Source organism: Nycticebus coucang, chromosome 14 (assembly GCF_027406575.1).
Source record: "Nycticebus coucang isolate mNycCou1 chromosome 14, mNycCou1.pri, whole genome shotgun sequence".
Taxonomy (NCBI): Eukaryota; Metazoa; Chordata; class Mammalia; order Primates; family Lorisidae; genus Nycticebus; species Nycticebus coucang.
In genome coordinates this window covers 82,656,508-82,680,240 of record NC_069793.1, presented here as the reverse complement: position 1 = coordinate 82,680,240, position 23,733 = coordinate 82,656,508, and the positions used below count along the sequence as shown (strand labels likewise).

The window sequence follows — 23,733 nt, the reverse complement described above, 5'->3', positions numbered from 1 at the left end:
ATTTATAATCCATTCGTGGATTGATGGGCACTTGCGCTTTTCCCATGACTTAGCAATTATGAATTGCTAAGGCTGCAATTAACATTCTGGTACAAATATCTTTGTTATAATGTGATTTTTAGTCTTCTGGGTATATGAATAGTAGAGGAATTATAGGATTGAATGGAAGATCTATTTTTAGATCTCTAAGTGTTCCCCAAACATCTTTCCAAAAGGAATGTATTAATTTGCATTCCCACCAGCAGTGTAGAAGTGTTCCCTTTTCTCCACATCCACATTAACATCTCTGGTCTTGGGATTTTGTGATATGGGCTAGTCTCACTGGAGTTAGATGATATCTCAAAGTAGTTTTGATTTGCATTTCTCTGATGATTAAAGATGATGAGCATTTTTTCTTATGTCTGTTGGCTGTGCACCTGTCTTCTTCTGAGAAGTTTGTCTTCAAGTCACTTGCCCAGTCTGCGATGGGATCACTTGTTCTTTTCTTGCTTATACGTTTGAGTTCTCTGTGGATTCTGGTCATTAAACATTTGTCGGAGACATAACCTGCAAATATCTTCTCCCACTCTGAGGGCTGTCTGCTTGCTTTACTTACTGAGTTCTTGGCTGTGCAGAAGCTTTTTAGTTCAATCAGGTCCCAGTAGTGTATTTTTGAAGCTGCTTTAATTGCCCAGTGGGCCCTCCTCATAAAATACTCACCCAGACCGATTACTTCAAGGGTTTTCCCTGCACTCTCTTCTTGTATTTTTATATTTTCATGTCTTAAGTTTAAATCTTTAATCCAGTGAGAGTCTATCTTAGTTAATGGTGAAAGGTGTGGGTCCAGTTTCAGTCTTCTGCAGGTTGCCACCCAGTTCACCCAGCAGCATTTGTTAAATAGGGAATCTTTTTCCCACTGAATGTTTTTAATTTTTTGTCAAAGATAAAATAACGGTAGTTAGCTGGATTCATCTCTTGGTTCTTTATTCTGTTCCAGACATCTACTTCTCTGTTTTTGTGCCAGTACCATGTTGTTTTGATCACTATTGATTTATAGTATAGTCTGAGGTCCGGTAGCGTGATTCCTCCTGCTTTGTTTTTATTTCTGAGTAATATCTTGGCTATTCATGTTTTTTTTTTTGATTCCATATAAAACGAAGTATTATTTTTTTCAAGATTTATAAAGTATGACAGTGGAGCTTTAATAGGGATTGCATTAAAATTGTATATTGCTTTGGGTAGTATGGACATTTTTAACAATGTTGATTCTTCCCAGCCATGAGCATGGTATGTTTTTTTATTTGTTAACATTTTCAGCTATTTCTTTTCTTAGGGTTTTGTAGTTCTCCTTATAGAGATCTTTCACGTCCTTTGTTAGATAATCTCCCAAATATTTCATCTTGTTTGGCACTACTGTGAATGAAATAGAGTCCTTAACTGTTTTTCCAGCTTGACTATTGTTGGTATATATAAAGGCTACCAATTTATGAATGTTGATTTTGTAACCTGAGACGCTGCTGTATTCCTTGATCACTTCTAAGAGTTTTGTAGTAGAATCCCTGGTGTGTTCCAGATATACAATCATATCATCTGCGAAGAGTGAAAGTTTGATCTCTTCTGAACCTATATGGATACACTTGATCGCCTTTTTTTCCTTAATTGCAGTGGCTAAAACTTCCATTATAATATTAAAGAGCAGTGGAGACTATGGGCAGCCTTATCTGGTTCCTGATCTGAGTGGAAATGATTTCAATGTAACTGCATTCAATACAGTATTGGGTGTGGGTTTGCTGTAGATGGTCTCTATTTAAGAAATGTCCCTTCTATACCATTTTCTTAAGTGTTCTATTCATGAAGGATGCTGGATATTATCAAAAGCTTTTCCTGCATCGATTGAGAGACTCATATGGTCTTTGTTTTTTAATTTGTTTATGTGCTGGATTACATTTATAGATTTACGTATATTGAACCAGCCTTGAGACCCTGGGGTAAAACTGACTTGGTCATGATGTATAATTTGTTTGGTGTGTTGCTGTATTCTGTTTGTTAGGATCTTGTTGAATATTTTTGCATCTATATTCATTAGTGATGTCGGTCTATAATTTTCTTTTCTTTTTGGGTCTTTTCCTGCTTTGGGGATCAGGGTGATGTTTGCTTCATAGAACGTGTTGGGTAGTCTTCCTTCTTTTTCTACAGTTTGGAACAGTTTGAGTAATATAGGTACTAATTCCTCTTTAAAGTTTTGGTAGAATTCTGACTTGAAACTATGTGGTCCTGGGCTTTTCTTTTTAGGGAGATGTTTTATGGTTGAAGCTATTTCAAAACTTGATATGGGCTTGTTCCACATTTCTACTTGATTCTGGCTAAGTCTTGGAAGGTGACGTGCTTCCAAGTATTGGTCAATTTTCTTCAGATTTCATATTTCTGAGAATAAATTTCTTGTAATATTAATTAAGGATTTTTTGAAATTCTGAGGAGTCTGTTGTTATTTCGTCTTTGTCATTTCTGATTGATGAGATTAAAGAGTTTACTCTTTTTTCCTGGTTAGGTTAGCCAAAGGTTTATCTATTTTATTGACTTTTTCAAAAAAAACAACTTTTTGATTTATTGACCTGTTGTATAATTCTTTTGCTTTCAAATTCATTTAGTTCTGCTCTAATTTTGGTTATTTCTGTTCTTCTACTGTGTTGGGGTTGGAATGTTCTTCCTTTTTCAGTTGCTTGAGATGTCTCTTTAAATTGTTAACTTCCTTTCTATCTGTTCTCTTGAGGAAAGCTTTCAGTGCTATTAATTTCCCTGTTAGAACTGCCTTGTGGTATCCCAGAGGTTCTGATAATTTGTGTCTTCATTGTCATTTTGTACTAAAAATTTGGCAATTTTTTTCTTAACCTTACCTCTGACCCATCTATCATTCAGCATAAGGTTATTTAACTTCCATGTTTTTGTATGAGTATGCAGATTTTTGTTACTGAGTTCAACTTTTATTCCATGCTGGTCCGAGAAGTTGCAAGGAATAATTTCTATTACTTTAAATTTACTGAGGTTAGACTTGTGACCTAAGATGTGATCCATTTTGGAGTATGTTTCGTCGGCTGATGAGAAGTATGTGTATTCAGTTTTTTTTGGATGAAATGTTGTGTAGATTTCTGCTAAATCCAAAGGTTGGATGGTTAGGTTTAAATTTAAAATTTCTTAGCTCAGCTTCTTATTGGAGGATCAATCCAACACAGCCAAAAGAGTGTTGAAGTCCCCAAGTATTATGGAGCTGGAGGAAATCAAGTTGCTCATATCTGTTAGAGTTTCTCTTATAAATTGAGGTGCATTCTGGTTGGGTGCATAGATATTAATAATTGAAATCTCATCATATTGAGTATTACCCTTAAGAAATATGAAGTGACCATTGTTATCCTTCCTTACTTTTGTTGGTTTAAAGCCTATTGTATCTGCAAATAAAATTGCAACACCTGCTTTTTTCTGATTACCATTTGCCTGAAATATGGACAACCATCCTTTCAACCTGAGTCTATATTTATCTTTTAAGGTAAGATGTGACTTTTGTGTGCAGCAAATACCTGGCCTGAGTTTTTGTATCCAGTCAGCTAGCCTGTGCCTCTTTAGAGGACAGTTTAAGCCGCTCATATTAATGGAGAATATTAATAAGTCTGGTAATTTTTTGGGTATCAAGTTTTTTGAAAATCCACTTGTCATTTGTAATCCTTTCGCCACTGTGGAAGTTGGAGTTTGATCAAAAGTTTCTGAGTGAGTTTACTTTTTTGGTAGAGGGCTGGTCATTATGGAGGATAGGTCTGAGAATATCCTGAAGAGCTGGTTTGGTTATGGCAAATTTCTTCAACATATGAATGTCATTAAAGTATTTAATTTCTCCATCATAAATGAAACTCAGTTAAGCTGGATACAGGATCCGGGGTTGAAATTTATTTTGCTTTAGGAGATTAAAAGTCAATGACCACCCTCTTCTGGCTTGAAACGTTTCAGCAGAGAGATCTGCAGTTATTCTAACATTCTTCCCTTTGTATGTATTAGATTTCTTACATCTCACTGCTTTCAAAATTTTCTCCTTAATATTAAATTTAGTGAAGTTAATTATGATATGCCTGGGGATGTCTTACTGGGTTTGAGTCGTGCTGGGGTTCTGAAACTGTCTGCTATCTGAATTTCAGAATCTCTTGACATTTCTGGAAAATTCTCTTTAATAATTTCATGGAGAAGGGCCTCTGTCCCTTGTGAGGCCACTTCATGACTTTCAGGGATTCCAATGAGGTGGATATTACCATTTTTCGAATTATCCTAGAGCTGTCTGAGAGAATGATCCGTTTTGGCTCTCCATTTGTCTTCCTCTTTGAGAGTTTGGGATCATGCAAAAGCTTTGTCTTCAATGCCAGAAATCTTTTCTTCTGCTTGCTTTACTCTGTTACTGAGGGATTCTACTGTATTTTTCAGATCTTTGAGGATTGCAAATTCTTTTTTCAGTGTGTCAAAATTCTTGGTGGTTTTGTCTTTAAATTTATTAAATTCTTGAGACATCTTTTGAATTTCTCCTCGAATTTCTAATTCCGAGTTTTGAATCGCTCCTTGAATTTCTAATTGCAAATTTTCCTCCATTCTATTAATCTTGTTTGCAATCCAAATTCTGAATTCGATTTCTGACATCTCAGCCTGCTGTTTTTGAATCAGATCTTCAGTTACATCTGCCATATCTTTCCTTGGGGGGGGGGGTTTGATCTATTCTGGTGATTCATGTTACCAGAGTTTTTCTGCTGATTCTGCCTCATGATTGTTTTACACTGTTTGATTTTTCCCCTGGAGCTTTGTCGAGGACCCATGCAGTGCTATGGCCTGAGAAACTGGGGACTTGTTTAGTGTGGTGGGGCTAAGTTGTTCTGTCTTGTTTTCAGCTGGTCTCTGTTCATCCCTAGGGAAACAGTTAATCTGGGTTGAAGTCTCAGCTGTGGAGAAATGCCAGCAATTAAGTCACCCGCCACCCACAGGCAAAAATTGGAAAAGGAAACATCAAACCTTCTGACAACCACACACCCAGGGCACCACCTGAATAGTCCTCAGGTGATTGGCTCAGTTCAGAAGGTCCAGATCAATTTTATATTGATCAGCAGCTCAGTCTGGGGCCCCAGACAATGCCCAAATTTCTCTGCACTCCTGCTCAAGCTATCCCCAAGGCAGTTCAACTGAGTCCCAAGTCCAAAAACACTGAAACAGTTCACAGGTAAGGCCTTGCTCATTTGCAGTCTCACAGCTGTTTGTATTTACTACTGTCAGCAGGATTAGGTTGATCAAACACATGCAACCACTTGCCAGTTTTCCACTGTTTTTGTCCTCCTCTTGGAGTCCAGAAGTCCCTTGCTGACTCCCTGTATCCTCAAAGGGATGATTATAGGCAGATACCACCAGCAAGAGATGCCTGGAGTCTTATCTCCCCAGACTCACCGTGCCCTTGTTGCAGGGAAGCTATTACTCGGCCACCATCTTGGATTGTCCCCAGCTTACTTTTTGTAAGGCATTCATCGATTCATCTATATACACAACTAATATAAATTGAGCTCACACTCTGGACCACAGCTTGTGCATGGTATCAAGGCAACAATAAACAAAAACAAATTATAGACAAACTTTGATTGTTTCTAAAAATGTTAACAATCCATTTCTAGTATGTTTAACAGGCTATTATAATGTAGGTATGCAACCCAGTACTATGGTATTGCAACACACAGAAAAGAGACCTACCCATGTTTCAGGGGGTCAGGATAGTGTCATCTAAGATAATTCCTAAGTTAAGGATTTAACACAAATTAAAAGTTAGCCAGTCTGAGTTATGCTTCTGCTTATGAAAAACTCTCACTTCTGCCAAATAATATAAAATCACCACAATTACCCAGAAATTATTAGACTGGGCAAAAAAGAAAGACTCAACTACATGTTGTTTGTAAGAATTGTACTTTAATACAAATATACACTTAGATTGAAACAAAAACATTTGAAAACAATATACCATGTAAACACAAAGTGTAAGAAAGCTGGATTAATTAGATTAATTATCTTAAATGATGTTGGCTTCAAGAATATTGCCAGAAACTAAGAGGACATTTCAGAATGATAAAAAGGAACTTACATGGGAAGCATAACAATTCTAAATGATTATTCAGTTAATAACATTCATTTAATTTAAACAAAGAAATACTTGACAAACTTACACATGAGAATTAAAGCACTAATTATGGTTAGGTATTACAATATCCCTCTCTAGTAAATGACAAAAGAAATAGAAAAAATTATAATAATAGGTAAGATTTGAACACCATCAACCAATTTGACAAAATTGACATTTATGGAACAACTACAAAATGCATATTCTTTTCAAGTGTATGTAAAATATCCAGAAAGATGAACCATAGGTTGTATCATTTTTAATAAATGAATTCAAAAGATTAAAATTACATAGATTATATTCTTTGATTTTAATTACATTAATCTGAAATCAATAATAATAAATCATGTATCAAAAGTAGAAAATATCATTAAACTAAGCAACACACATGCTATGAGGCAAAGAAAAATATCACAAGAAATATTGGAAAACATTTTTAAGTGAATAATTACAACAAATACAACAAAATTTATGAGAGGTAGCTATGGTAGTAGTCAGAGGAAAATTTACATCCTTAATGCTTATTTTAGATAAGAAGAAAGGCATAAAATCATCTATACTTTAATGTTAAGAAGCTAGAGGCAAAAAAAAGTATAAATGAAAACTAAAATGAAATAGTGAAAATAACAAAGATAAAAAGAGACATCAGTGCACCTGATAACAAATAATTTAAAAAATCAACAAGGCAGGAAGATGTTGTTTTGAAAGGTTAATAAAATAAATAAAATCAAGCTATGATAATCAAGAGAGATAGAATACAAATTATCTGTACCACTATAGATCTTCTGGACCTAAGAGGATAATGAGACTATATTACAAACAAGTTTATGCAAAATAATTTGACTGCTTAGATAAAATGGAAAAATTGTTTTAAAAATCCATCTTACTAAAGCTAAAACATGTAGAAACACAAAATCTTAATAACTCAACTTATGTTTTAAAAATTAAACTCGTAACCAGACTTGATGGTTCATGTCTATAATGCTAGCACTCTGGGAGGCCGAGGCCAGTGGATTGCTTGAGCTCAGGAGTTTCAGACCAGTCTAAGCAACCTCAAACTCTTGTGCTCAAGCCATCCTTTTGTCTCAAGTTTCCAAGTAGCTGGAACTACAGGCACCTGCCATAATGCCCAGCTAAATTTTTCTATTTGTTGAGGTTGCTGTGAGAGATGACATCACAGCAGTCAATGCCAGGATTGAGTGAGACTGTCTTCAAAAAAAAAAATTAAACTCATAATTTAAAATCTCACAGAGGAAACTCAAGGTTCATATAGCTCTCCTGGTAATCTCTTTTTTCTTTGTTAATCTGTCCTACCTTTCTAAATGATCTTCTGATTTCCATGAAATATATAAGAAAGAAATAAGACCAATTTTATATACTTTCAGAAAGTAATCACTTTCCAACTCATTTTGTAAGGCTAGCATAATCCTGATAGTAAATCCCTAAGAGGCCACAACCAAAAATAAATTTATAGACTAATATCCTTCTTAAATTCAGGTATAAAAATTCTAAACAAAATGTTGGCAAATTAAGTCTAGCAATATAGAAAAAGGATAATATATCATGACCAAATGAGGCTTATCCTGGGAATGCAAGGTTGGTCCAACATTCATAAATCAATTGATTTAATTCATCACATTAACTGAATAAAGAAAGAAGATGTATGATCATGTTAATAGACGCAGAAAAAAGCATTAGACAGAACTTAACATTTATTTATGTTAAAAAAAACTTTCAACAAATAAAAAATAAAGGAATTTTTTTAATCTGACAAAGAGCCTCTACAAAAATCATATGGCCAAAATCATACTTATGATGAAATATCAAATACCTTTCCTCTATAACTGAGAATAGGACAAGTTAATCAATTTTTCATATTTATATTCAACACCATACCAGAGGTTCTAGGAAGGCAAAACAGTAAGGCAAAACAAAGAAGTAAAAGCATGGACATGAGAATAAAGAAAAATTATCATTATTATGAACAATATAATTGTTTATATAGAACCCACTAAAGAATCTACTCAAAAAAACTTACAACTAACAATAAGAAAAATTAGCAAGGGCACAGGATACAAATTTAATATCAATTGCATTTATATGCAAAATCAATTGCATTCATAAGCAGGAAGAAAAATAATTAAAAAGTAAAATCTAAAAAACAATACCACTTATAAAAGTATCTACAAACATAAAATACTTTGGAGTAAATCTAACAAAAATGTGCAAGACTTCCACACTGTAAAATATAAAATATAGAGAGAAACTAAAACCAACTTTAAAACTCTTGGAAAAATATATCATTTGATATATTTTCAGTGTATGGTGCCCCATGATTGCATTAATGTACACAGCTATGATTAAATAATAAATTAAAAAACTCTAGAAAAAATAATCCTTATTTTTTCACAAGATTGGATTATAAAATTTCCAAGTCTGTCCAATTACATCTTATCAAAAATCTCTGCAAATATGACAAATTAATCCTAAGATTTATTTGGAAATACAAAGGACTCAAATAGACAAAGAATTTTTTTAAAACAAGATCAAAGTTGGATAAATTTTACATGATTTCAAGATTTATTAGAAAGCTGAAATAATTAAATCAGAGTGATATATATATTTTTTTTTTTAATTAAATCATAGCTGTGTGATCATGGGGCATCATTCACTAGCTTCACAGACCATTTACCAACTTTCACATATACCCTGGTAAGATGCACCACTGGTGTAATCCCACCAATCCCCTTCCCTCTACCCACCTGCCCCCTTCCTCCCCTCCCTTTCCCCCTTCCCCCTATTCTTAGGCTGTAACTGGATTATAGCTTTCATGTGAAAACCCTAAATTAGTTTCATAGTAGGGCTGAGTATATTGGGTACTTTTTCTTCCATTCTTGAGATACTTTACTAAGAAGAATATGTTCCAGCTCCATCCATGTAAACATGAAACAGGTAAAGTCTCCATCTTTCTTTAAGGCTGCATAATATTCCATGGTGTACATGTAACACAATTTATTAATCCATTCGTGGATCGATGGGCACTTGGGCTTCTTCCATGACTTAGCAATTATAAATTGAGCTGCAATAAACATTCTGGTACAAATATCTTTGTTATGATGTGATTTTTGGTCTTCTGGGTATATGCCCAGTAGAGGGATTACAGGATTGAATGGCAGATCTATTTTTAGATCTCTAAGTGTTCTCCATATCTCTTTCCAAAAGGAATGTATTAATTTGCATTCCCACCAGCAGTGCAAAAGTTTTCCCCTTTCTCCGCATCCGCGCCAACATCTCTGGTCTTGGGATTTTGTGATATAGGCTAGTCTCACTGGAGTTAGATGGTATCTCAAAGTAGTTTTGATTTGCATTTCTCTGATGATTAAAGATGATGAGCATTGTTTCATATGTCTGAAGGCTGCGTGCCTGTCTTCTTCAGAGAACTTTCTCTTCAAATCCCTTGCCCAGCCTGCGATGGGATCCCTTGTTCTATTCTTGCTAATGCGTTTGAGTTCTCTGTGGATTCTGGTTATTAAACCTTTGTCGGAGACATAACCTGCAAATATTTGCTCCCATTCTGAGGGTTGTTTGCTTGCTTTACTTACTCCTCTTGGCTGTGCAGAAGCTTTTTAGTTTGATCAAGTCCCAGTAGTGTATTATTGAAGCTGCTTCAATTGCCCTGGGGGTCCTCCTCATAAAATACCCCTTCTTCAAGGGTTTTCCCTTCACTCTCCTCTAGTATTTTTATAGTTTCATGTCTTAAGTTTAAATCTTTGATCCAGTGAGAGTCTATCTTAGTTAATGGTGAAAGGTGTGGGTCCACTTTCAGTCTTCTACAGGTTGCCAACCAGTTCACCCAGCAGCATTTGTTAAATAGGGAATCTTTTCCCCACTGAATGTTTTTAACTGGCTTGTCAAAGATTATATAACAGTAAGTAGCTGGATTCATCTCTTGCTTCTTTATTCTGTTCCAGACATCTACTTCTCTGCTTTTGTGCCAATACCATGCTGTACTGATCACTATTGATTTGTAGTATAGTCTGAGGTCTGGTTGCATAATTCCTCCTGCTTTGTTTTTATTTCTGAGTAATGTCTTGACTATTCGAGGTTTTTCCTGATTCCATATAAAACTAAGTATTGTTTTTTCAAGATCTTTAAAGTATGACAGTGGAGCTTTAATAGGGATTGCATTGAAATTATATATTGCTTTGGGTAGAATAGACATTTTAACAATGTTGATTCTTCCCAGCCATGAGCATGTTATGTTTTTCCATTTGTTAATATTTTCAGCTATTTCTTTTCTTAGAGTTTCATAGTTCTCTTTATAGAGATCTTTCATGTCCTTTGTTAGATAAATTCCCAAATATTTCATCTTCTTTGGCACTACTGTGAATGGGATAGAGTCCTTAATTGTTTTTGAAACTTGACTGTTGTTGGTATATATAAAGGCTACTGATTTATGAATGTTGATTTTGTAACCTGAGATGCTGCTGTATTCCTTGATCACTTCTAAGAGTTTTGTAGTAGAGTCCTTAGTGTTTTCCATATTATCATATCATCCACGAAGCGCAAAACTTTGATCTCTTCTGACCCTATATGGATACCCTTGATCGCCTTTTCTTCCCTAATTGCAGTGGCTAAAACTTCCATTACAATGTTAAAAAGCAATGGAGACAATGGGCAGCCTTGTCTGGTTCCTGATCTGAGTGGAAATGATTCCAATTTAACTCCATTCAATATGATATTGGCTATGGGTTTGCTGTAGATGGTCTCTATTTAAGAAATGTCCCTTCTGTACCGATTTTCTTAAGTGTTCTATTCATGAAGGATGCTGGATATTATCAAAAGCTTTTCCTGCATCGATTGAGAGAATCATATGGTCTTTGTTTTTTAATTTGTTTATGTGCTGGATTACATTTATAGATTTACGTATATTGAACCAGGCTTGAGATCCTGGGATAAAACCGACTTGGTCATCATGTATAATTTGTTTGATGTGTTGCTGGATTTTGTTTGTTAGGATCTTGTTGAATATTTTTGCATCTATATTCATTAGTGATGTCGGTCTATAATTTTCTTTTCTTGTTGGGTCTTTCCCTGGTTTGGGGATCAGGGTGATGTTTGCTTCATAGAACGTGTTGGGTAGTCTTCCTTCTTTTTCTACAGTTTGGAACAGTTTGAGTAATATAGGTACTAATTCCTCTTTAAAGGTTTGGTAGAATTCAGACGTGAAAACATCTGGTCCCGGGCTTTTCTTTTTAGGGAGGTTTTGTATGGTTGATGCTATTTCAGAACTTGATATGGGCCTGTTCAACATTTCCACTTGATTCTGGCTAAGTCTTGGAAGGTGACGTGCTTCCAAGTATCGGTAAGTTTCCTTCAGATTTTCATATTTCTGAGAATAAAGTTTCTTGTAATATTAATTAAGGATTTTTTGGATTTCTGAGGAGTCTGTTGTTATTCCGTCTTTGTTGTTTCTGATTGATGATATTACAGATTTTACTCTTTTTTTCCTGATTAGGATGGCCAAAGGTTTATCTATTTTATTGACCTTTTCAAAAAACCAGCTTTTTGATTTATTGATCTGTTGTATTATACTTTTGTTTTCAATTTCATTTAATTCTGCTCTAATTTTTGTTGTTTCTTTTCTTCTACTGGGTTTGGGGTTGGAATGTTCTTCCTTTTCCAGTTGCTTGAGATGTCCCATTAAGTTGTTAACTTCCTCCCTTTCCGTTCTCTTGAGGAAGGCTTGCAGTGCTATAAATTTCCCTCTTAGAACTGCCTTTGCAGTATCCCAGAGGTTCTGATAGTTCGTGTCTTCATTGTTGTTTTGTTCCAAAATATTGGCAATTTCTTTCTTAATCTCATCTCTGACCTAGCTATCATTCACCATAAGGTTATTTAACTTCCATGTTTTTGTATGAGTATACAGATTCCTGTTGTTACTCAATTCAAGTTTTATTCCATGGTGTTCCGAGAAGATGCATTGAATAATTTCTATTCTTTTAAATTTACTGAGGTTAGACTTGTGACCTAAGATGTGATCGATCTTGGAGTAAGTTCCATGGGCTGATGAGAAGTATGTGTATTCAGTTTTGTTGGGATGAAATGTTCTGTAGATGTCTGCTAAATCCAAATGTTGGATGATTAGGTTTAAATCTAAGATTTCTTTGCTCAGCTTCTTGTTGGAGGATCGATCCAACACAGCCAAACTAGTGTTGAAATCTCCGACTATTATGGAGCTGGAGGAAATCAAGTTGCTCATATCTGTTAGAGTTTCTCTTATAAATTGAGGTGCATTCTGGTTGGGTGCATAGATATTAATAATTGAGATCTCAGAACTGGATTTCTACATGTAAAAGACTGAAACTGGACCCACACCTTTCCCCACTCACAAAAATTGATTCAAGATGGATAAAGGACTTAAATGTAAGGCATGAAACAATAAAAATCCTCCAAGAAAGCATAGGAAAAACACTGGAAGATATTGGCCTTGGGGAAGACTTCATGAAGAAGACTGCCATGGCAATTGCAACAACAACAAAAATAAACAAATGGGACTTCATTAAACTGAAAAGCTTCTGTACAGCTAAGGACACAATAACCAAAGCAAAGAGACAACCTACACAATGGGAAAAGATATTTGCATATTTTCAATCAGACAAAAGCTTGATAAGTAGGATCTATAGAGAACTCAAATTAATCCACATGAAAAAAGCCAACAATCCCTTATATCAATGGGCAAGAGACATGAATAGAACTTTCTCTAAAGACGACAGACGAATGGCTAACAAACACATGAAAAAATGTTCATCATCTCTATATATTAGAGAAATGCAAATCAAAACAACCCTGAGATATCATCTAACCCCAGTGAGAATGGCCCACATCACAAAATCTCAAAACTGCAGATGCTGGCATGGATGTGGAGAGAAGGGAACACTTTTACGCTGCTGGTGGGACTGCAAACTAGTACAACCTTTCTGGAAGGAAGTATGGAGAAACCTCAAAGCACTCAAGCTAGACCTCCCATTTGATCCTGCAATCACATTACTGGGCATTACCCAGAAGGAAAGAAATCCTTTTATCATAAGGACACTTGTACCAGACTGTTTATTGCAGCTCAATTTACAATCGCCAAAATGTAGAAATAGCCTAAATGCCCACCAACCCAGGAATGGATTAACAAGCTGTGGTATATGTATACCATGGAATACTATTCAGCCATTAAAAGAAATGGAGACTTTACATCCTTCGTATTAACCTGGATGGAAGTGGAAGACATTATTCTTAGTAAAGCTTTGCAAGAATGGAGAAGCATGAATCCTATGTACTCAATTTTGATATGAAGACAATTAATGACAATTATGGTTATGGGGGGGTAACAGAAAGAGGGAAGGAGGGAGGTGGGTGGGGCCTTGGTGTGTGTCACACTTTATGGGGGTAAGACATGATTGCAAGAGGGACTTTACCTAACAATTGCAATCAGTGTAACCTGGCTTATTGTACCCTCAATGAATCCCCAACAATAAAAATAATAATAATAATAATAATAATAATAATAATGATAATGATAATTGAGATCTAATCTTATTAAGTATTAACCTTAACAAATATGAAGTACCATTCTTGTCCTTCCTTACATTTGTTGGTTTAAAGCCTATTGTATCTGCAAATAAAATTCGAACACCTGCTTTTTTCTGATTACCATTTGCCTGAGATATGGACGACCATCCTTTCACCCTGAGTCTGTATTTGTCTTTTAAGATAAGATGTGACTCTTGTATGCAACAAATATCTAGCCTGAGTTTTTGTATCCAATCAGCTAACCTATGCCTCTTTAGAGGACAGTTTAAGCCATTCACATTAATGGAGAATATTGATAAGTCTGGTGAAGTTTTTGGTATCAAGTTTTTCAAAAGTCCACTGGGCATTTTTAATCCTTTCACCAGTCTGGAAGTTGGAGTTCGATCAAGAGTTTCTGAGTGAGCCTACTTTTGTGGTAGAGGATTGGGCTGGTCATTATGGAGGATAGGTCTGAGAATATCCTGAAAAGCTGGTTTGGTTATGGCAAATTTATTCAACATATGAATGTTATTAAAGTATTTAATTTCTCCATCATAAATGAAACTCAGTTTAGCTGGATACAAGATCCGGGGTTGAAAGTTATTTTGCTTTAGAAGATTAAAAGTCAGTGACCACCCTCTTCTGGCTTGAAAAGTTTCAGCAGAGAGATCTGCAGTCATTCTAATGTTCTTCCCTTTGAAAGTTATGGTTTTCTTTCTCCTGACAGCTTTGAAGTTTTTCTCCTTCATATTAACTTTAGTGAAGTTAATTATGATTTGCCTGGGGGATGTCTTATTGGGGTTGAGTCGTGCTGAGGTTCTGAAGCTGTCCGCTATCTGAATTTCAGAATCTCTAGGCATGTCTGGAAAATTCTCTTTCATAATTTCATGCAGAAGGGCCTCTGTGCCCAGCGAGGCCAATTCATGTTTCTGAACCCCTGTGATTCAGATATTCGCCTTCTTCAATTTATCCCAGAGCTCTCTGAGAGAATGAACCGTTTTTGCTCTCCATTTCTCTTCCTCTTTGAGACTTTGGGAGCATTCAAAGGCTTTATCTTCGATGTCAGAAATCCTTTCTTCTGCTTGCTCCATTCTGTTGCTGAGGGATTCTACTGTATTTTTCATATCTTTGAGGGCTGCAATTTTTTGCTTCAGTGCGTCTAAGTCTTTGGTGGTTTTGTCTTTAAATTCGTTAAATTCTTGAGACAACTTTTGAATTTCTCCTCGAATTCCTAATTCCACTTTGCTAATATTGTCTGCAATCCAAATTCTGAATTCAATTTCTGACATCTCAGCCAGTTGTTTATGAATGGGATCTTCAATTGCATCTGCCATATCTTTCCTTGGGGGGGGTGATCTATTCTGGTTATTCATGTTACCAGAGTTTTGCCACTGATTCCACCCCATGGTTGTTTTACTCCCTCTGATTTTTTCCCCTGGGGCTTTGTCGAGGGCCTATACAGTGTTGTGGCCTGAGAAACTGGGGCCCTGTCTGGTGTGGTGGGGCTAAGTGGTTCTGTCTTGTTTTTAGCTGGTTTCTGTTACACCCTAGTGAAACAGATACTCTGGATTGAAGTCTCAGCTGTGGAGAAATATCAGCAATTAAGTCACCCCGCCCCCCACCAGCAAATAATTGGAAAAGAAAAATCCAACCTTCCTACCACCGTGCACCCAGGGCACCACCTGATTTGTCCTCAGATGATTGGTTCAGTTCAAAAAGGTCCAAATCAATTGTCTCAGTCTGCACCTGTCTTGGGTGAGAGAGTTTAAGAGGTCTCTGGGAACTGGATCACAGGGGTCTGGTGACTACTCTGGTGTGGCTTGCTCCAGTGCTGCGTGGAGTCAGGAGAAGCCACCCAGCCAATAAATCAGTCTGGATAAGTTGCTGCCTCCTCCCCACCTTGCACCACTGTCACACCCAGTCACTGATAGCCCTGCAGTTAGCTGACCCAGTTGCCTGTAGTGAATCGGTACTCCAGGAGTTTGTACCTGCCTGAATCACAAGGAAGTCCGTCAGACTGCTGCGCTCTGCCTCTCTCCAGCAGAAGCAGGTGAGGCCTGACAACCTCGGGTGCTTGATGAAGGTTGAGGGGTTTTCGCTCAGGTCCAGTTTCGCCCCTGATTAATGTTACTGACAGAACAGAACAGAACAACTCTGCGGTTCCCCTGCAGAAGAGAAGCTGAATTGAGTTCCAAATCAGCTTGTCTTTGCTCTTGTATTGTCTATAGGCTGACGATCCCCTGAAGGTCAGGTGCGTCTTAGGTTTAGTAAAGCGGACCTCTGGGTCAGCCCTGCCCTGGGAGTTTCCCTGGTCTGCAAGTTGGAGTTGCCTCAGGGAAACTCAGAGTCTCTGGTTGCCCAGGGAGACAGGGTGTGTGGCTTCAGAATATTCGGTAGTGAGCCGTATTGCTAGCAAAAGAGGGCTGCTGCTTTATGGCTCAGGCAACCACTGCTCCGGTGTAGTTTCCCTCCAGCCAACCGTCCTCTCTCCATTCTCGTACCCCAGAGTCTGCACTGACCGGCTGCAGCCCAGCACTGTCTACACCCCTCGAGCAATTGCCCAAGAGTCTGGACCCCTGGGGGACAGGCCTCCAGACCTTGGAGTGAGAGAAGAGGGGAGTGCGGGGAGCACTGAGAGCCTGAGGTTGCGGGCAGAGAACACACACAGCTTTACACAGTTTTATGCCTGGCTGTATTGTCACCAAAAGATGGCTGTCGCACTTTGCCTCAGGGAACTGCCACTCCGGTGCAGTCCCCTCTCTGCCAACCGACCGGGACTGGCCTCCAGACCCCAGTGTGAGCGAAAGGGAGCGCTGGGAGCTCAGAATTCCAGGTAGAGACTACATACAGTTTATACAGTTTTATGCCTGGCAGGAGGACGCCGTGGCACCCCAGTAAGAGAGGTAGGTCCAGTTTTTAGAGGGTCTCTCCCATCTAGTGTAGTGGGAGGACCTTTGAACTCTGCCCGGTTGTTTGTGGGGCACTCTGAGCCATTCTCATGGGGGAGGGGACTCCCATCTGCTTGGTGATGGATTTTGTACCTTTTGTTTGTATCCTTGTGGTCGCAGCTCACCTCAGCAGGGTTGACGTGCGTTCTACAATCTTCTCTCTTAGTGCAGCTGAAATCCACCAGGTTACTTGCTGAATTTTTGTCCTTTAACTCTCCTTCTGGACGGGAGCCTCTGTGGAAAGCTGGCTTCAGTCAGCCATCTTGTCTCCTCCTCCCTCTTAGAATATTTAGAACTCTCATAGATGCTCAGAGCAAATATCACCATACACATTTACAAAAGCATTGATAATCCAACTTTCCTTTCCTGAAACAAAATAGAGGTTGTCTCATACTAAAAATGAAGCTTCTCTGTCCACAGCACCAACCACTTGTCCCTCTTTTATGAAGCAAAGGAGAACAATAAAATCAATGCAGAGGGAAAGTGAGATGTTATACCAATCAGGTAGCAGCTTCTGTCTTATTTGCAGAGAGATGGCAAAACGGTCAGATTATTAGACAGTGACAACCCACAGCCGAGTACAGGAACCTGATACATCCCTCTGGTGGATGCTGCCTGTGTTGTGGGGAGGTGGTTACCACCATGGTGGGCTCCCACACTTGGTTTTTTGCTCACAACTGGAAGTGCAGGACCACCTTGCACAAGCAGCCTGCATCACCAAGAGAGGCACCATCTGCCCTTTTCTCTGTGAGCCCCCTCCTCCCTCAAGCACAGCACTTAAAAACAAACTGGGAGGTAAAAAGGAGCCAGGATTTTACGTAGTCAGAGTGATATATTTGAAGAATACGCAGACAAATCAATAGAAAGAAGATAGACCATAAACTCACATACATACAATAAATTTATTTTTTATTAATTTACTTAACAATTAATTAAGTTGCCTGGGCAATTTCATAGTAAGTTATGTTTTGTTAAGAAATTCTACTGAAAAATCTTGGTGTCAATATAGTGTAGTACGAATTGAATTTTTACTCCTACCTTGCACAGCATACAAAAATGTAATCAAGATAAAAGACAGACCTAACCATAAAAACTAAAAATATAAAATTGCTAAAGGATGGAAAATATATTCTTATATTTAGTGTAGAAAATGTTTCTTAGTATACAAAAGCCTCCACTATGAAAGAAAAGAAAGTAAGTTAGACTTCATTCAAATTTAAAACTTCCATTCTTCAAAATGCTCAATTAATAAAATGAACTATAAGCCACAAATGGGGGTGGTATACATCAATACATATCTGACAAATATCTTAAATTTGGAATATATTTTAAAATGTCCATAATTTAATATTTTCAAGTAAGACAAATTAAAAGTAGGCAAAAGTACACATTTATCAAAAGATATATGAATGGTCAAAAAGCATATGAAAATACATTTAACAACATTAGCCATCGGGGGAAGTGCAAATCAAAACCACAACGAAACAGCACTTCATAGTCACTAGAATAGTCAAAATTAAAAAGACTCATAATGCCAAATGTTGATGAGGATATAGCGCCATGAAAACTCGCCTAGACTTCTAGTGGAAACGGCAAAAGATGCAACCACTTTAGAAAATAGTCATACGCCTGCTATATGACCTAGCAATTCTGCTCCTTGGTATTTGCTCAAAAGATATAAAACCATGTGTTCAAAAAAAGTACAATTTTTTTTTATGGAAGCTTTATTCATAATACCCCAAAGCTGGAAACACCCCAATACCTCTTTCAACGGGTAAATAAATTTTACAAGTGTAGTAAATTAATGCAATTGATTCAATAATAAAACAAAACAAAACAAAATTTAAAAACAAATCATAAAGGAACCTCAAAATCATTACAGTGAGTGAAAGGAGACAGAACAAAAGGGTATATGCTATCTGATTTTAGTTACATGAAATTCTAGAACAGGAAAAACTAAACTATGCTAATAAAAAGCAGACCATCGCTAGGCAGAAAAAGAATTAAGCTGGGTTGAGTGAGCACATAAAGCCTTTTCTAGGTGACAAATCCATTCTTGGTTGGGGTGGAGGCTGTACCAATGTATTTGCTCGTCAGAACTCATCTGGGCACACCATCTTATGAAAATCAAATTTCAAAAGTATTTTTTAAAGTCTATGAGAAGAAAGACTACACGGGCAGCAGAATAGCATTTGCAAAGGCTCAGAAGGGAAAAAATAGTGCTGCAAAGTGGTTTATAAATTACCAACTAGATGTTTAATAGCCCACTTTAATCCTCTTTAACCTACCCATGGGTTTTAACTGAATTGTACATTCAACAAGAGGCTCTCTTTATAAAGATCTTTCACATCCTTAGTTAGATACACTCCCAGATAGTTCATCTTCTTTGGCACTATTGTAAAGGGAATAGAATCTTTGATTGTTTTTTTCCCCTTGACTATTGTTGGTGTATATAAAGGCTACAGATTTATGAGTGTTAATTTTGTATCCTGGGATGTTACTATATCTGTGAAACCAGTTTATAATAACTCACACTTGCATATGAAAAATGAAACACAACTTTAGGCTATGATGAAGGAGGGAAGGGGAGGGGGATGTATGGAGGGGATGGGAGGGATAGTAGGGGGACCACAACTATGGAGCACATTGCAAGTACAAGTGGGTTCTATCATGTGTAGAACACAAATGTCCTAATGCTATAATTGGGTGAATGAGATGAAAGCTATGCTGATTAGTATGATGTAAGCACTCCAATTTGTACAAATAATCAACACACTGAAATGAGCATAAATGTATTTATGATCTATGTACAAAAGACTAAATAAAAAAATAAAATTATTAAAAAAAAAGAGGCTCTTATCAGGATCACTAAAATATAGCATGTATATTGTGGTATAGCTTGCAGGGGTGTCCAACCTTTTTTGTTTTCTGTTGCACATTGGAAAAATAAGAGTTGTCTTGGGGCTACACATAATACATACAAATACTAACAAAAGCTAGTGAGCAAATACAAAGGAAAAAAGGTCCGCACATATTTTTTATAATATCTGACACCACATATAAGCAAAACAATCATCAAATAATGTGTTTGTAGCCTGTGGGATACAGGTTGGATACCCCTAGTAGAATTTGGCTCTGGAGGCAGGAGGCCCAGATTCAAATCCCAGAAACACCTCTACTCTTATTAGGTGGTTGTGAAAGCTTGAGGAATTATTTGGTTTCTCAATACCTATTTTTTCATATCTCTAAAACAGAAATGATAACAGCACCTCCCTTCCAAGGTTATTGTGAACATTACATGTGTTACTACATGCAAAGTATTTATTGCTCATCATGTAATAAACATCGTTACTTGAAAACAAGGTCTCTGTCTCTCTATTCACTACATCTTCCTGGTACATAGTAGATTCTCGATACACTACATTTATTGGTTGGCATTAAAAGGAAAAGAGATAGAAAACAAAGAAAGGAAATATAGTAACTAGTCATTTCCCTTCTTCTGCAGCCCCTAGGATGGAAAAGGATCTGTTGATAGTCCTGGCAATCACCCTGCAAATGGAAGCTTCTCATCACCCCCAACGGCACCAGAAATTGGCCTTCTTTTGTGCAACCACAAGAAGTGAGTAAATTTACTCTACAATCCATGGAGAAAATATAGGAATTAACCAATGATTTTAGTCTCAACAATTGTATCTTGCTTAGCAAGCAGTATTTAACAATACCTGGAAATTAAAGCATTTTTGTACATTTCTCATTGACCAAGAAAAAAACTACTTTTTATTTATCCATTCAAAACAGTACACTATAAATAAAAATATTTCATATGGGTGGCACCTGTGGCTCAAAGGAGTAGGGCGCAGGTCCCATATGCCGGAGGTGGCGGGTTCAAACCCAGCCCTGGCCAAAAACCACAAAAAAAAAAAAAATATTTCATATGGCTTCTACTTTTCCTTAGACAAAAGAATTTATCATCAACGCTAGGCTCTAAGACAATCCCCCAAATGGAGTCAGCAACCTTCTCTGTTTTGCACTTTCCCAAGGGCTCATTCTAAACCCTGAGTAAATATTTGTTAATTGAATTATTGAGAACTTCAAGTGTAGAAATTTGAAAATAGTTCAGAATGGCTGTACCACAGAGGATCAGAGGGGAAATAGAAGGAAACAAAGCAGACCATAAAGGGCGTTACCATGTCCATTTATTTTTTCTTTGCTTTATCCTGAGTGAAAGTGGTGACACCAAAGGACAACCATGGAGTTTCTTGAATTATAATTCATGTATTCAAGTATCTCCCATATTAAACTCTAATGTTCTTTTTGTGGTGTTTTATTAATGTTTATTATTTGTCCCTAAGGAAAGATTTAATACAAACTCATTATAGAGAATGCAATTCAGAAAAAAATAACTTTAAAGAAAAATGTTTGATCAATAGTCCTACTATACAGAGATAGTGCCTGATAATGCTTGTGTTTTTTCTTATGCATATAATCAGATTTCACCTAGTTTATGACCTATCTTTTCACTGATTCTAAGCTTCATGATTAGAAAATTTGAATATTAGAAAATATTGGAATATACTGTTCATCTTTGTATTCTTCAGAGCAAACGGCCAGCTCTTGGTGTTCAGTAGAGGCCCTCAAATGATAACAGCCAATACTCACCAGACTCCATTTGCATGTCAGACACTGTCGGGGACACATTACATATCATAACTCAAACAACTCCCAGAGAAACTATATGAGGAGGGCATTACATCCCTTTCCCACATGAGGAAACCGAGACTCAGAGAATCTAAGTAACTTGCTCAGGATCACAGAGGTAGTAAGTGGCGGAGCTGCAGCTGAACACTCCTAAACACTATGCTCTCCTGCCTCTCAGAGTCTAATCTATTGGCACTGACCTCTGAATCAGAATCCCTGATTCAAGCCACAGGCCTGGTCAGAATGCCTATTTGGAAGGAGAAGGAAACTGAACCCCAAAGAGGGTCAGTGTCTTGCCCAAGACCACACAGCTTGTTATTCATTCAACCAACATAGATGACAATTGACAAAGATGTATATAGAGTAAAAAATATGTGCTTTCTATTAGGCAGACTCTGAGTGTCAGAGACAAATAAGAACTAGTCAGGGGGGTGGCACCTGTGGCTCAAAGGGGTAGGGTGCCGGTCCCATATGCCAGAGGTGGTGGGTTCAAACCCAGCCCCGGCCAAAACCCACAAATAAATAAATATAATAAAAAAGAAAAAAATGGTTTAAAAAAAAGAACTAGTCAGGGCCCAGGACATTAGCCTTCCTCCTGGTGCTCCTTCCTCCTCACACCGCCTTACAGGAGAAGTGGAGGGGGTGTGTCCAAGTGGAAGACCAACAGCAGGGCCTTTGAGTAGGTAATGTTGAAGGCTTCTCAATAAATCACCTCAGTTTTACAAAGGGATCCCTCTGACTTGTCTGATCTCTGTGCACCCTGGGATGATTAGCAGGGTGTTTTTCCCATAGATGGAGCTTCTTAAGCAGAGTAGAATTTTACATCTATGTAAATGAAAAGAAACTTACCAGATAGAATGAGACAGATGGAAAAGATGAGTTGGGATGGGACAGGAGAGCACAGGAAGGGATCTGATAACCTTGAATTGAATAGAATGGAATAAAATCAAATCTCATCCATGGTGAATAGGCAGGAATATGAGTCTATCCACTGACAGTGTCACTTTCCCCTTAGGACAAAAATTCTAGGAAGCTGGCATCCATCCATAGCGAGCGACGCCGCACACCATCTTGGCCTCTCATCCTGCTGTAATAACCTATTGGATCCACTAACCTCAATTAGAAAGTCCAAGACCTCTAGTATTTCCAAACTAATATGAAAGAAGGTTCTTGAGACCAGGGAAAAGTGAAATGCTGAACCTGAATGCCTCACCTACAAACACATGAGGCAGAAAGGCAATAGATTTTCAGCCTGTGTCTCCATGTCCAAAAAAAAAAAGTGGTTGACCACTTTTTGAGGACAATCATTATGTAGATTAATAAGTTGTTCAATCATTCATCTCTCGTCCATATCCTGAAGCGAGGGAGAGTCCAGGATAGAGTCCAGGACTTTGTCCACTTTCATCCTGAGCTAACACTGGGGGCAGCACCGCCACCTGTACCTGTGCCAGGATCTTCATAACCCCGAAATCCACAGCTGTGATTCATCATCACCTCAGCAAGCATTCTAGCCATGCTCCCTTCAAAGTTGGAAGCACCTTCTTGTTGCTGCTTTGATGACTGGAGCAACTTTATGCAGGGAAATCATCTCCATCAACACAGAGGCCAATGGGCAGAATGCCAGAGTGGAGCATCTGTGTCCAGGCTGCTTCAAACAAAAGATCATTTTGCCTCTGCTGCAATTCCTTGTGGCTGCTGTGTCAGAATATTGCAGCTCCTTTGTATTTCAGATTATACTCCCTGGGGCAAACTTGTGTGGCAGACACTGGCTTTGACAGCCACTGTTTTCAACCTCTATGGGGGGGAGGGATTCCACTCCCCAGTTTGATCTTCCTGCCTTACTTTCAGACCAGAAAGCTCTCAACAAATCCTGTACCTACCTGAATTTCTAATTTACCCACCAGCAAATCTCTAGAACACCATAGCTATGGGAGTAAATGATACTTTCCCACCCCCTCTTCTTTGGATGGCAGCTGAAAATCAGTCCCTCGGGTATTTGTTGTAGCACCGTATGCTAGAACACCCTACAATGGGAAAAGATGATTCTGTTAATGGTTTGACTTTGCTTGTCAGTTTGCAGTGGGAATGACTTGGGCAGCAGATTTTGAGATTGGGTATGTCTGCATGTTGACAGCTTGTGACACAGAGAAAATTATACTTCATCTAATTCTATATTGTCTTTCAATTATTTTACCAACCTGCTGTCTGACTGCCTTCATGTGACAGGAACGGCCCTTCATATGACAGGCAAGTGGACATCCAGCCAGAGAATGGCATGTAGGAGTTGTTCCCCACCTTTAGATCCTTTTATGATTATTACATTGACTACTATTATTGTCATCCCTTCTTCAATTCTTGGAAGGG

At 37.7% G+C, this 23,733-nt stretch overlaps 1 long non-coding RNA gene across 1 annotated transcript in view; it reads right to left on the bottom strand.

Moving 5' to 3' along the window:
• The window catches only part of LOC128565846 (uncharacterized), a 47,284-nt gene extending 24,946 nt beyond the window's left edge, over window positions 1–22,338 (bottom strand). The window contains exon 1 of the long non-coding RNA XR_008374342.1: window positions 22,219–22,338. This is a non-coding gene — a long non-coding RNA (uncharacterized LOC128565846). The remainder of the gene's footprint in view (window positions 1–22,218) is intronic.
• Between the last annotated feature and the right edge of the window lie 1,395 nt (window positions 22,339–23,733).